The 14,352-nt window shown below is 44.4% G+C and overlaps 1 protein-coding gene across 1 annotated transcript in view; it reads right to left on the bottom strand.

Annotated features, from left to right (window-relative positions):
• LOC122930605 (beta-1,4-galactosyltransferase 3-like) overlaps nt 1–14,044 on the bottom strand; it is a 60,703-nt gene extending 46,659 nt beyond the window's left edge. Inside the window, exon 1 of the mRNA XM_044284106.1 lies at nt 13,995–14,044. The gene's annotated coding sequence lies outside the window, so the exon portion shown is untranslated. The remainder of the gene's footprint in view (nt 1–13,994) is intronic.
• Nucleotides 14,045–14,352: the final 308 nt, after the last annotated feature.

Genomic DNA, 14,352 nt, shown 5'->3' with positions numbered 1-14,352 from the left:
ATACATAGCTGCCTCCCAGGACTTGCATAAAAGACTATCAGGCTTCCTCTCCGTTGGATTTTTTAACTGGGAGGATTCTTCAAAAGGAAGGGAGGTCTTTTTATTTACCTACGCAACCTGTATATAAATTTTTGGTGTATCGTCAAATACTTGTGAGGGATCAAATAAGAGGCGATTCTTGAATTCCCTAGACGCTTCTCTGGATCAGACCATTTGTCAAGGATAATTTCATTTATAGGGAATACCTTAGAGCGTTTGGTTATTAACCCGGAAAACATCTCCTCTTGAATAGAGTGAGGCTTTTGAACATCCTCAATGCCCATGGTGGCTCTCACCGCCTTCAAGAGATCCCCCATTTGTTCCGTAGAAAAAAATAAAAATTTGCCTCCTCCACAATTTCTCCTTCTGATAGGAGATCATCGTCCTCCCACTCAGTCATGGTGGTGAAATGGGAAAATTTGATTTTTGTATCGCCATTTTCTTAATGCCCTATTTTTTTATTTTTCTGCCGATAGTCTTGTGCAGGGGCTCTTTTTTTGCAAGAGACTTTTTTTTATTGGTACCATTTTTGGGTACATATGATTTTTTGATCATTATTACACTTTATGGGGCAAGGTGACCAAAAAATTGGTTGTTTTGGCACAGTTTGTTTATTTTTACAGCGTTTACTTGAGGGATTAGGTCAGGTGACTTATAGAGCAGATAGTTCTGGACGTAGCAATACCCAATATGTATACTTTTTCTTATTTATTTATGTTTTACACAATAGCATTTTTTGAAAACGAAATAATTATATTTTAGTGTATCCAAAGTCTGAGAGCCATAGCTTTTTTATTTTTTGACCAATTGTTTTAGGTAGGGGCTCATTTTTTGCAGGATGAGGTGAAGGTTTGATTGGTACTATTTTGGGGGGTATATGCCTTTATGTATATTTTTATGTATTTCACTTTAGCACAATAGCAGTTTTGAAACAAAAAAAAATATTATGTTTTAGTGTCTCCATGTCCTGAGAGCTATAGTTTATTTTTTGACCAATTGTCTTAGGTAGGGGCTCATTTTTTGCGGGATGAGGCAATGGTTTTATCGATACCATTTTGTGGGACATACGCCTTTTTGATCGCTTCGTGTTGCACTTTTTGTGATGTAAGGTGACAAAAAATGCTTTTTATTTAATGGTGTTTATTGGACAGAGTGGATCATGTGATATATTTATAGAGCCGATCATTACGGACGCGGCGATACCCAATATGCGGTTTTTATTATAAAATAAAGGGAAAGGGGCGTTTTTCTTACTTTTTTTTAAAAATAAAATTAATGAAGTAATAAAATGAATACACGTAACTTTTTTTTCCTTTATTTCTGATGTTCACTTTTGGGGGGCTGATCACCTCTGCAATGCATTACAATACATCTGTATTGTAATGCATTGCCTGTTAGTGTACTACACCGAGTCATACACTAACAGGTTGCCTAGCAGACGGGCCTGAGGCCAGATCTCCTTGGCACCCGTAGAAGGCAGGTCCCGATGCCGTGCAAGGCATTGTGCAGCCTCTGCACGGCATCGGGCTGCCTTCTGACAGATAGAGTCCCCGCCAGAGCAGTGCGGGGACTCGATGCGCTCCCTCAACCGACACAAACCCCTCCAATGTCACGGTCAGCGGCATAGAAGGGGTTAATCCACGGCGTCTGCTTCTACAGCGATTCCAGCGGATACAGCAGGGGCCCGGCTACCAGGGACTGCCGGGCTCCTGCAGTGATCAGGCGCGCACCGCTCCGATGCCCGCCTGATCACCATGACATACTATTACATCCACTTCAAGTGAAAAAAATGATTCGGGCGCCAGCGTTATTCCCCTTAGATAAAAAGTGAAAAATTACAAAATGTATTCAACACATGTTGATACAGGCAACGTTTCAGCTCGCTCAGAGCCATTATCAAGCCAAGTGAAACACAAAGTGACTGTGCATATATAGGAACATGTCAGGAAGTAATCAGTGTTAATTTCCTGTTTAATTCCATACTGGTGCATATAAAAACTCCCTACAAAACCATTCATTCTCTTGTGACAATTCATAGGGCAGCAACCATCGAATCCCCTCAGGTATAGTGCATCACATTTCTGTGATTGTCTTCACTTTCATAGCGCTTCATGTACTGTATACTCCTGTACTGTATACATAGTGCTTCATGTACTGTGTACTCCTGTACTGTATACATAGTGCTTCATGTACTGTATACATAGTGCTTCATGTACTGTATACATAGTGCTTCATGTACTGTATACATAGTGCTTCATGTACTGTATACATAGTGCTTCATGTACTGTGTACTCCTGTACTGTATACATAGTGCTTCATGTACTGTATACATAGTGCTTCATGTACTGTATACTCCTGTACTGTATACATAGTGCTTCATGTACTGTATACATAGTGCTTCATGTACTGTATACTCCTGTTTTCCCAAATAGTGATTAAAACATCTGTGGCTTGTTCCAACATAATTCACACCTGTAAGAAAACCGCAACTGGGGAATCCATAAAATTCTGTTACCTTACGCTCTCACGGCACTATATCACAGATGGAGCGTTCCCCCATCTGCACCTGCACTGCCCTCATACCGCCGTGCGTCATCACCCGCTGTTAGAGGCACGACGATCTCGCAGGATGATCTCACAGCTCTACATGAAAGCTAGAGCGTTCCCCCAACTCAGCGTGTCTCCCTGTTCACTACGCGTGCGCCACCATCGCAGCGCATCACGAACCCGGAACCCAGGGCCGACCAACACACTGCAACACGCGCATGCCCAACTCAGCCTCCCGCCCTGCACCCCACACCTGCAACAGGGCGAACACCGAAGGAGCACCAAAGTTACCAAGTCCGGAAACCTGGTCAACCATCAGTATTGCATCGCGCAGCGTCTTCTCTATACATCAAAGCGCTGTATTCACTAGAAGCAGCAATAAAACCTTGTTTTGACCCCGGCCTGAATAACAATCATAATCGTTACCTGTATTTATTGAGGACTATACTAGATCTGGTATTGACCACAATCTGTGACCTCCCGGGAATACTACCCGGTATATTCAACACCTGAACATTTGCATACGTATACTCACATATTAAAGTCCCTCTGTAATAATGGTAACGATTAATATTATAAGGTAACTGAAATGGATAAAACCTGGGTAAGCGATCTCTCAGAGGATAGATCATCAGTTAAATGAAAGACTGATAAAAAGACTCTGTTACAATATACAAGCTGTCATCCGACCAGGATGATTAAATCGCTCCCATATAGTCAGAAGTTACGGGTTAAAAAGGATTGTAGATGAGGAAGACCATTTAAATAAAGCCTTGGAAAAAAATAATAAAAAATGGGGGACTCATTCCTAGAAAGGGGATATCCCACAACAACAAAAAAATGGGGGACTCATTCCTAGAAAGGGGATATCCCACAACATTAGTGAAGGGGCATATTAATAAAGTAAAATGGATCCCTCGGGAGGGGGTGAAAAAAGCATGCCCCAAGAAAAGTCCTAACCTGGTACAGTTTGTATCCACATACAATGAAGACGGTCTCAAAGTGCAACATATCATTAGGCGACACTGGGGTCTACTACAGAGTGGGTACCGGAACAGGTGAGCTTTTAAAGAGTCCCCACTGATGTCCTATAGAAGGACACGAAACAAAGAGAGTGGTGAGGACGAGTGTTCCAGAACAAGTGCGCTGTCGCTTACCACAGACTTTTTTTCAAAACTAAACACAATGGCAGCTATCCCTGCCCGAACTGTATAAACCGTAATTGATGCAAAAGGGAAGGAGTTTATGCATCCGGCAACAGGAGAGAAGTGCGTAATTAGACATTATCTTACTTGGGATTCTTCGTAGGTGGTGTACGTCTTGTGGTGCCCTACAAGCTGCTGTATGTGGGGGAGACAACCACAGACGTGAAGACACGGTTGAACAATCACAGGCTTAGTATTAGAAATGAGAGGAAAGACCTCCCGGTATCTAAACACTTCAGTGAATACAAACAAAGAACAGGAACTTAGGTTTATGATACTTGATCATAAGTATCTGGGGGAGACAGGGTGTCCCTCCTAAAAAGATGCAAATTGAGGTGGATTCATCGCTTGGATACACTCAAACCTAAAAGGGTTAAACATAGAATTTAGAGTGACCTCAGGAATGATCACTGAGGTATGTAGAGGATGGCGCAAAAACTGCTGCGACACTCGAGTCGTTGTAGACGATACACTAGGATATAAGGATTGTGCAACTTCTTTAGGACATATTTTTTTATATTCCGCAGTCACTTATTGAGAGTCGTGGACACCTGTGGGAGAGATCGCTTACCCAGGTTTTATCCATTTCAGTTACCTTATAATATTAATCGTTACCATTATTACAGAGGGACTTTAATATGTGAGTATACGTATGCAAATGTTCATGTGTTGAATATACCGGGTAGTATTCCCGGGAGGTCACAGATTGTGGTCAATACCAGATCTAGTATAGTCCTCAATAAATACAGGTAACGATTATAATGATTGTTATTCAGGCCGGGGTCAACACAAGGTTTTATTGCTGCTTCTAGTGAATACAGCGCTTTGATGTATAGAGAAGACGCTGCGCGATGCAATACTGATGGTTGACCAGGTTTCCAGACTTGGTAACTTTGGTGCTCCTTCGGTGTTCGCCCTGTTTCAGGTGTGGGGTGCAGGGCGGAAGGCCGAGTTGGGCATGCGCGTGTTGCAGTGTTGGTCCGCGCCTGGGTGCCGGGTTCTTGATGCGATGGTGGCGCAGGCGTAGTGAACAGGGAGACACGCCGAGTTGGGGGAACGCTCTATCTTTAATGTAGCACTGCGAGATCGTCGTGCCTCTAACAGCGGGTGATGACGCACGGCGGTATGAGGGCAGTGCAGGCGCAGATGGGGGAACGCTCCATCTGTGATATAGTGCAGTGAGAGCGTAAGGTAACAGAATTTTATGGATTCCCCAGTTGCGGTTTTCTTACAGGTGTGAATTATGTTGGAACAAGCCACAGATGTGGGAAAACAGGAGTACACAGTACATGAAGCACTATGAAATTGAAGACAATCACGGAAATGTGATAGACTATACCTGAGGGGATTCGATGGTTGCTGCACTATGAATTGTCACAAGAGAATGAATGGTTTTGTATGGAGTTTTTATATGCACCAGTATGGAATTAAACAGGAAATTAGCACTGATTACTTCCTGACATGTTCCTATATATGCAGTCACTTTATTATGTGTTTCACTTGGCTTTATAATGGCTGTGAGAGAGCTGAAACGTTGCCTGTATCAACATGTGTTGAATACATTTAGTAATTTTTCACTTTTTATCTAAGGAATGCTGCGTTAATATAATATATTATATATATACACACACACACACATACACACCAAAAGTTTGGACACACCTTCTCATTCAAAGAGTTTTCTTTATTTTCATGACTATGACAATTGTAGATTCACACTGAAGGCATCAAAACTATGAATTAACACATGTGGAATTATATACATAAACAAGTGTGAAACAACTGAAAATATGTCATAGTCTAGGTTCTTCAAAGTAGCCACCTTTTGCTTTGATTACTGCTTTGCACACTCTTGGCATTCTCTTGATGAGCTTCAAGAGGTAGTCACCTGAAATGAAGGAGTTCCCAGAGATGCTTAGCACCTGTTGGCCCTTTTGCCTTCACTCTGCGGTCCAGCTCACCCCAAACCATCTCGATTGGGTTCAGGTCCGGTGACTGTGGAGGTCAGGTCATCTGGTGCAGCACCCCATCACTCTCCTTCATGGTCAAATAGCCCTTACACAGCCTGGAGGTGTGTTTGGGGTCATTGTCCTGTTGAAAAATAAATGATGGTCCAACTAAAGGCAAACCAGATGGAATAGCATGCCGCTGCAAGATGCTGTGGTAGCCATGCTGGTTCAGTATGCCTTCAATTTTGAATAAATACCCAACAGTGTCACCAGCAAAGCACCCCCACACCATCACACCTCCTCCTCCATGCTTCACGGTGGGAACCAGGCATGTAGAGTCCATCCGTTCACCTTTTCTGCGTCGCACAAAGACACGGTGGTTGGAACCAAAGATCTCAAATTTGGACTCAGACCAAAGCACAGATTTCCACTGGTCTAATGTCCATTCCTTGTGTTCTTTAGCCCAAACAAGTCTCTTCTGCTTGTTGCCTGTCCTTAGCAGTGGTTTCCTAGCAGATATTCTACCATGAAGGCCTGATTCACACAGTCTCCTCTTAACAGTTGTTCTAGAGATGTGTCTGCTGCTAGAACTCTGTGTGGCATTGACCTGGTCTCTAATCTGAGCTGCTGTTAACCTGCGATTTCTGAGGCTGGTGACTCGGATGAACTTATCCTCCGCAGCAGAGGTGACTCTTGGTCTTCCTTTCCTGGGTCGGTCCGCATGTGAGCCAGTTTCTTTGTAGCGCTTGATGGTTTTTGTGACTGCACTTGGGGACACTTTCAAAGTTTTCCCAATTTTTCGGACAGACTTTCATTTCTTAAAGTAATGATGGCCACTCGGTTTTCTTTACTTAGCTGCTTTTTTCTTGCCATAATACAAATTCTAACAGTCTATTCAGTAGGACTATCAGCTGTGTATCCACCTGACTTCTCCACAACGCAACTGATGGTCCCAACCCCATTTATAAGGCAAGAAATCCCACTTATTAAACCTGACAGGGCACACCTGTGAAGTGAAGACCATTTCAGGTGACTACCTCAGCAATGAAAGCAAAAGGTGGCTACTTTGAAGAACCTAGAATATGACATATTTTCAGTTGTTTCACACTTTTTTGTTATGTATATAATTCCACATGTGTTAATTCATAGTTTTGATGCCTTCAGTGTGAATCTACAATTGTCATAGTCATGAAAATAAAGAAAACTCTTTGAATGAGAAGGTGTGTCCAAACTTTGTCTGTACTATGACTTAACAGAAAAAAAAAAAAAAAAAATGCACAGACTATTGGCCTGAAAGTTCACAGGTTATCGGCTCTAGAAAAAGCTGAACCCGGACATACCTCCATTTTCACCCAGGCAGCCCCCTTGACATGACGCTAAATCACACAGGGCAAAGGTATTTTTTGGAGATCCGGTGACGTACCGGGGTCTCCATGGGGCTGCCAGAAAGCCCAGTGAAGTCACCAGCAATGATGGGCGGGATTTAGCGCTGCCCTAGCCAGTAAAACTTCTAGGGCAGTGCTTAAGCCCGTCCATCAGAGCCGGTGACATCACCGAACACACTTCCGGGCAGAAGTTTCCGCCCGGCAATGTGTTATTGAAAACAAAAGAGCCCGTGCGATACTCTGATGCTAGCCTCAGGCGGGCTGCCTGGGTGAAAATATGGGTAAATTCGGGTTCAGCTCTGAACCCGGACAACCCCTTTAAGGGGAAACCTGTAAATCTGTTAGAATGGCCTAGTCAAAGCCCAGATCTCAAGCCAATAGAAAATCTGTGGTCAGACAATGCTGTTCACAAGTGGAAACATCTGACCTGAAGGAGCCGGAGCAGTGCTGCAAGGAGGAATGGGCACAAATCCCAGCGGTAAGATGTGGCAACTGCTCATAGGAGACTTATCCAAAGCGACTTGTAGCTGTGATTGCCGCAAAAGGCGGCTCTACAAAGTATTGACTTTAGGGGGGTGAATAGTTCTGCACATTGACCTTTTCTGTTATTTTGTCCCATTTCTTGTTTGCTTCACAAAAAAAAAAAAAAAAAAAGTTGGGCATGTTCGGTAAGTTACATGATGCAAATCCTCAAACAATCTGTGGCGAAAATAACCTCGCCACTGGGTTTTGGAGGGGCCTGTTTGCCAGCCTCTAGCCTCAGGATTATGGCCCATACTAAATTTGAAGAAGACAGACCGGCCGCACAGCTTACATCTGTGGAACTGTTTTGGGCAGGAAAGACATGCTTGCAGCTGGCCAAATGTGACTTCCATGAAATTCGGGAACCCCTGCCCGGATCTGGGTGATTTTTGGATATGTTGTTCACCCAGATCAGAGCTATCCATGGATGTATACATTATGGGGATATGTGGGGTTTTAAAGGTGTTTTCTGTGTTTTGGGAAAAATGTGTGGTTTGTCTGAGTGATTAAGTTAGCCCATTATGTTGGTAATTGTATTTTGTTGATTGCGTCACAGACAATGCCAGTGTGTTTGTTTATTGCGTCAGACAATGCCAGTGTATTTGTTGAATAGGGTTAGTTTTGTGTTTAATCTGTACAGGATTGGCTGCTATGTCATGTCCTCAGTATGTCAAGTGTATGCAAGTCAATGCTGTCGGCCCAGATCCCCAACGGCAGCCTGAGTTACAGGGGGCAGAGACAGTCGGTCCTGTCCCCCAGCAGCAGAGTGTCCAGCAGGGAATAGAGAGCCCAGTCTCCTTTTCCCAGCAGCAGGACACTGTATTGGGAGCGGAGACTGTCGGTCGCCCTCCCCAGCGGCTGGAAGTATGTATGGGAGAGGAGCTCGTTACCCCCTCTCCCCAGCGGCAGTTTAATGCACCAAGGGGAGACCGTAAGCCCCACAACAGTGCAGATGGGACCATGGTCTATGCACTCACAGCACAGGGGGTAGGGACAGTCGGTCCTGTCCCCAGCAACAGGGCTGTTTAGCCAAAGGGGAGACAGTCGGTCTCCCCCTCCAGCAGCAGAGCTGGGTATCCAAAGGGGAGACAGTCGGTCTCCCCCTCCAACAACCAGGCTTTCATGGTAGCGCTGGCACCAGGGCAGAGTCCCGCTGATCCCTGCCCACAAAGCAACCTCCACTCCAAGCCAGGGAGCAACACAGAGACCGGGAGTACCAGTTACCAACATAACCTTGGTGGACTCACTGGACAGAGACAGGCTACCAAATTCAACAGGTCCAGTATTTGGTTGTGGGTGGACTGCCAGACTAACTCTGGTACCGACCGGCGTGAGGTCAGGTATCTGGTTAGTCTTCCCTGGGAGGGGGAGATGTGTGGCGTAAAAATAACCTTGCCACTTGGTTTTGGAGGGGCCTGTTTGCCAGCCTCTTGCCTCAGGATTATGGCCCATACTAACTTTGAAGGATCCGGTTGATTTTTGGATAGGTTGTTCACCCAGATCAGAGCTATCCATGGATGTATACATTATGGGGATATGTGGGGTTTTGAGGTGTTTTCTGTGTTTTGGGAAAAATGTGTAGTTTCTGTCTGAGTGATTAAGTTAGCCCATTATGTTTGGTAATTGTATCACAGGCAGAGACCATTATGTTGGTAATTGTATTTTGTTAATTGCGTCACAGACAATGCCAGTGTGTTTGTTGAATAGGGTTTGTTTTGTGTTTAAACTGTACAGGATCGGCTGCTATGTCATGTCCTCAGTATGTCAGGTGTATACAAGTCAATGCTGTGTGTTCAATAAAGAGTTCCTGTTTTACATTGAACATAGAGCCTCGTCTCATGTGTGTGGGGATTGCTATACGTGTATACTCCACTGGCTATTACTCCTAGCTCTTGTAAGAGCTGTTCCTGTGGTGGTATCGGTGTCGAGCAGAGTGCTTGGAGTCCTCGGGAAGCACTGGGAGCATTCATCAATGGAGGTACCCGGTCGGGGTGCTAGGAGATCCGTTACACAATCCATGTTAATTTCAGATTGAGGCACCAAAACACGAAAAAAAAAAGTCAAGGTGGGTGAATACTTTTGCAAGGCACTGTAGGATGGAAGGCCTCAGTATTACAATAGATGGGGTGATAAACCATCCTAATCCCCAGCAGAAGGTACAAAGGTCTCAGTGCTTTGCATGGAGCAGACTGCAGTTACAGGTGGTCACGCTACAGCTGCCAAGAACCATCCTGCAACATGCACTTTGACCCAGATAAAAGCTGTTTCTCAGGGCTGGAATGCAGCTCTGGTCTGTCTGCTGTCTGCATGCTTCTACTGGAGCGTCACCACCTGATAACACCAGGAACTGCACTCAGATATAGGGCACAGAGAGGCTGCGTATCACAAGATGTTCAGCAAATATTGGGGACTGTCAGGAATCAGCTAGTGGGGCGACAGGCTGCAGGACAGAAATAAAAACTTAAAAGGTAATGTCCAACTCAGTTTATATACAGATATCATCTAACTAAAAAGTTGCTGTACATACATTACTTATCCTGTATTATACTCCAGAGCTGCACTCACTATTCTGCTGGAGCAGTCACTGTGTACATACATTACTTATCCTGCACTGATCCTGAGTTACATCCTGTATTATACTCCAGAGCTGCACTCACTATTCTGCTGGTGCAGTCACTGTGTACATACATTACTTATCCTGTACTGATCCTGGAGTTCCATCCTGTATTATACTCCAGAGCTGCACTCACTATTCTGCTGGTGCCGTCACTGTATAGATACATTACACGCCCCGTTCGCTGATCCTGAGCCAGTGTGCACACTAAGCAGAAGATCCCCTCTGCAGTATTACTGACTAATATGATTGCGGTAAGTTATTTATCCGCTTCTCGTGACCACGATGACAGAATAACATAGGAGCACATGAAAGAACACACAGACTGCAGTAACAGAGGAAGATTTGGTGGGCTGCGAGGTGTGAAAACATTAGGGGCTTCATGACACCTTACCCAAGTACCAGTAACATACAGAGCCCATATAATACCGCCATACATTGTGCTCAACAAGGATTTCCATCCTCTTTGGCATTGGTCACAAATTGTGGGCATCCCATGAAAGGCTATCAAAGCGCCACTGATCGGCGGGGGCGCCGATGGTCAGACCCCCACTGATCTGCTGTCAATGGTTTATCCCAGTAACGCATCATTCACAAGTCCGTGCTTAAAGGGGTCGTCTCACTTCAACAAATGGCATTGATCATGTAGAGAAAGTGAATACAAGCCACTTACTAATGTATTGTGATTCTCCATATTGCCTCCATTCATTTTTCTATTATATTATATACTGCTCGTTTCCATGGTTATGACCACCCTGCAACCCAGCAGCGGTGGCCGTGCTTGCACATTATAGGAAAAAAAGCATCGGCCTACAGTACGTAAGCTCTCATGGTCCCAGCCACCAGAGAGGCCAGCACTTTTTCCTATAGCGACCAAGCACGACCACCACTGATGGATTGCAGGGTGGTCGTAACCATGGAAACGAGCCGTGTATAATGTGATGGGAAAATGAATCCAGCCAGCAAAGGAGGCAATATGGACAATCACAATACATTAGTAAGTGCCTTGTATTCACTTTCTCTGCAGGATAAATGCCACTTGCTCAAGTGTGACTACCCCTTTAACCTCTTCAGGACACGACGTACAGGTACATCATGTATAGTTACGATCACCGCCGCCCGGTGATTGGAGCCCGGTGCCTGCTCAGATCATTGAGCAGGCATCTTGGCTAAATGCGCGGGGGGGGGGGGGGGGGGGGGTCAGGTCAGATCAGACCTGTGGTTGCGGCGGTGATTGGATGTGCCATCGGGTCCCCATGCGGCTGTAGGGGGGGACGCGATGGCATGGAAGGCATTGCGCTGCCTTCCGGTGACTAGCCAGTGAGATCCAGCCCCCTGGCTCTCACAGGCCGGAAGCTGTATAAGTAATACACACAGTATTACTCATACAGCCAATGCATTCCAATACAGAAGTATTGGAATGCATTGTAAAGGGATTAGACCCCCAAAAGTTGAAGTCCCAAAGTGGGACAAAAAAAAAGTGAAAAAATAAATAAGTTGAAAATAAAGTTTACCCCCCAAAAATTAAAAGTTTGAAGTAAAGATAAACAAAAACGTAGTTTTCCCAAATAAAGTTAAAAAAAAAATTGGTCAAAAAATAGGGGGGGGGGGGGGGTATATATTGGGTATCGCTGCATCCATGACAATCTGGTCTATAAAAATACCACATGATCTAACCTGTCAGATCGATGTTGTAAGTAAAAAAATAAAAAACGGTGCCAAAACAGCCATTTTTTGTTACCTTGCATCACAAAAAATGTAAAAGTGTAATATAGAGCAACCAAAAATCATATGTACCCTAAACAAGTACCAACAATACTGCCATACGGGTACCTTTTTGGGAGTTTCTACTCTAGGGGTGCATCAGGGGGGCTTCAAATGGGACATTGTGTAAAAAAAAAAAAAAGTCCAGCAAAATCTGCCTTCCAAAAACCGTATGGCATTTATTTTCCTTCTGCGCCCTTCCGTGTGCCCGTACAGCAGTTTACGACCACATATGGGGTGTTTCCATAAACTACAGAATCAGGGCTAAAAATATGGAGTTTTGTTTGGCTGTTAACCCTTGCTTTGTAACTGGAAAAAAATAAAAAAAATAAAAATGGAAAATCTGTCAAAAAAGCGAAATTTTGAAATTGTATCTCTATTTTCCATTAATTCTTGTGCAACACCTAAAGGGTAAACCACGTTTGTAAAATCAGTTTTGAGTACCTTGAGGGGTGTAGTTTATAGAATGGGTTATTTTTGGGTGGTTTCTATTATGTAAGCCTCACAAAGTGACTTCAGACCTGAACTGGTCCCTAAAAATAGTTTTTTGAGAAAATTTCTGAAAAATTTCAAGAGTTGCTTCTAAACTTCTAAGCCTTGTAACATCTCCAAAAAATAAAATATAATTCCCAAAATGATCCAAACATGAAGTAGACATATGGGGAATGTAAAGTAATAACTATTTTTGGAGGTATTACTATGTATTATAGAAGTAGAGAAATTGAAACTTGGAAATTTGCAATTTTTTGGCAATTTTTATATTTGTTTTATAAATTAAAAATTAAAAAATTGTTTTACTTCATTTTACCAGTGTCATGAAGTACAATATGTGACGGAAAAACAATCTCAGAACGGCCTGGATAAGTCAAAGCGTTTTAAAGTTATCAGCACTTAAAGTGACACTGGTCAGATTTGCTAAAAAATGGCCTGGTCCTTAAGGTGAAATAAGGCTATGTCCCTAAGGGGTTAAAGCCGTGAAAAGATGTCAGTGAGGCCTCCGTGAAGATGATGTCCGGGTCGGGTCCGTGTGTCATCCATGTTCCAAAAAAATGAATAAAATAATTTTGAAAGCATCTTTTCGTACAGATCCATGGCTTTCACAGACCTAGAGACTTTAATGGGCATTATGGATCCGGGAACACGGACAAAGTAGAGCGTGCGTCCGCGCTAAAAACACGGACCCGCAGACTGTGAATACACACATTAAAATAAATGGGTCCATGGATAAAGCATACGTACGTGGAGCACGGATGTGTGAATGAGGCTCAATAGGCCACTGATTTCCTAGACTAAACAGCGAGGCCGCCTCAGAACCGCAACGTGCAGTCATAGCCTTAAAGGGGTTCTCCGGGCTTTTAATATTGATGGCCTATCCTCAGATAGGTCATCAATATCAGATCGGCAGGGGGGCGCCGGGTGTCAGCTGTATGAAGGGAAGGAGACCGCGCGCGCCTTCCGTATTTCCAGCCCCGACAGAGATCGCATCCAGGTTTGCACGTCATTTACACTGATGGGTTAAAAAAAAAAAAAAAAAAAAAAAAAAAAAAAAAAAAAAGAGACAGAACTGGGGAGTTTAATTTTTTACTAATAAAAAAAAAATTAGTTTTCTCTCTTCAAGGGGTTGGGGTGCCACCTCAAGGACACCCAGTCATCAGGAGGAATGGGGGTCATCTAATGACAAGGAGGACGACAGCGGGTGGGGAGAGGTGGGACCCCATATAATACACTATAGAGACATGGGTTGGAGTACCCCTTTAAACTTCGTAAGCAAACTTAGCTAAAATGTCATTCGTCTCCTGAGAGTTCCCGAACACAGTCCGCTCTGCTACATCTCTAACGGTTAGCACATAACTCTCCATTATAAGCTTATTACACTGCAGCGTATGCCCCCCATTCTCCGTACACCCTCCTATAACACACACGGTACAGTTACTCGGCCCCCGGTCTCGGAGGACGCGGTGACACTTACCTGCCCAGCTGCCGCCCGTCACACAACTAGTCACCTGTTGCCCTGCGCGGCCCCCATCATTTATATGTGCGCGCTCCCGCTCAGGCGCTGCCCGGTCCTGGAGAGCACAGGCCCCGCCCACCGCCCGAGGACGCGCCTGATGATGGGTGAGAAGTTCTCCCTCAGACTTGGAGCGGGCGAAGCGTTTCCCGCGCTGTTGTCATGGTTACCGTGGATGTAGTGCAGTACACTAAGAGGGGTCTCAAAATAGACTTACTACACCTCTGTATGAAGAGCCACAGATGATGGATCCCCAATATCAGCGGGTCATCCACAGATCCCCATATCAGTGTGTCATCCATAGATCCCCCATTTCAGT

This window comes from Bufo gargarizans, chromosome 3, assembly GCF_014858855.1.
Source record: "Bufo gargarizans isolate SCDJY-AF-19 chromosome 3, ASM1485885v1, whole genome shotgun sequence".
NCBI classification, from domain to species: Eukaryota; Metazoa; Chordata; class Amphibia; order Anura; family Bufonidae; genus Bufo; species Bufo gargarizans.
This window is presented reverse-complemented; position numbering and strand designations above follow the sequence as displayed.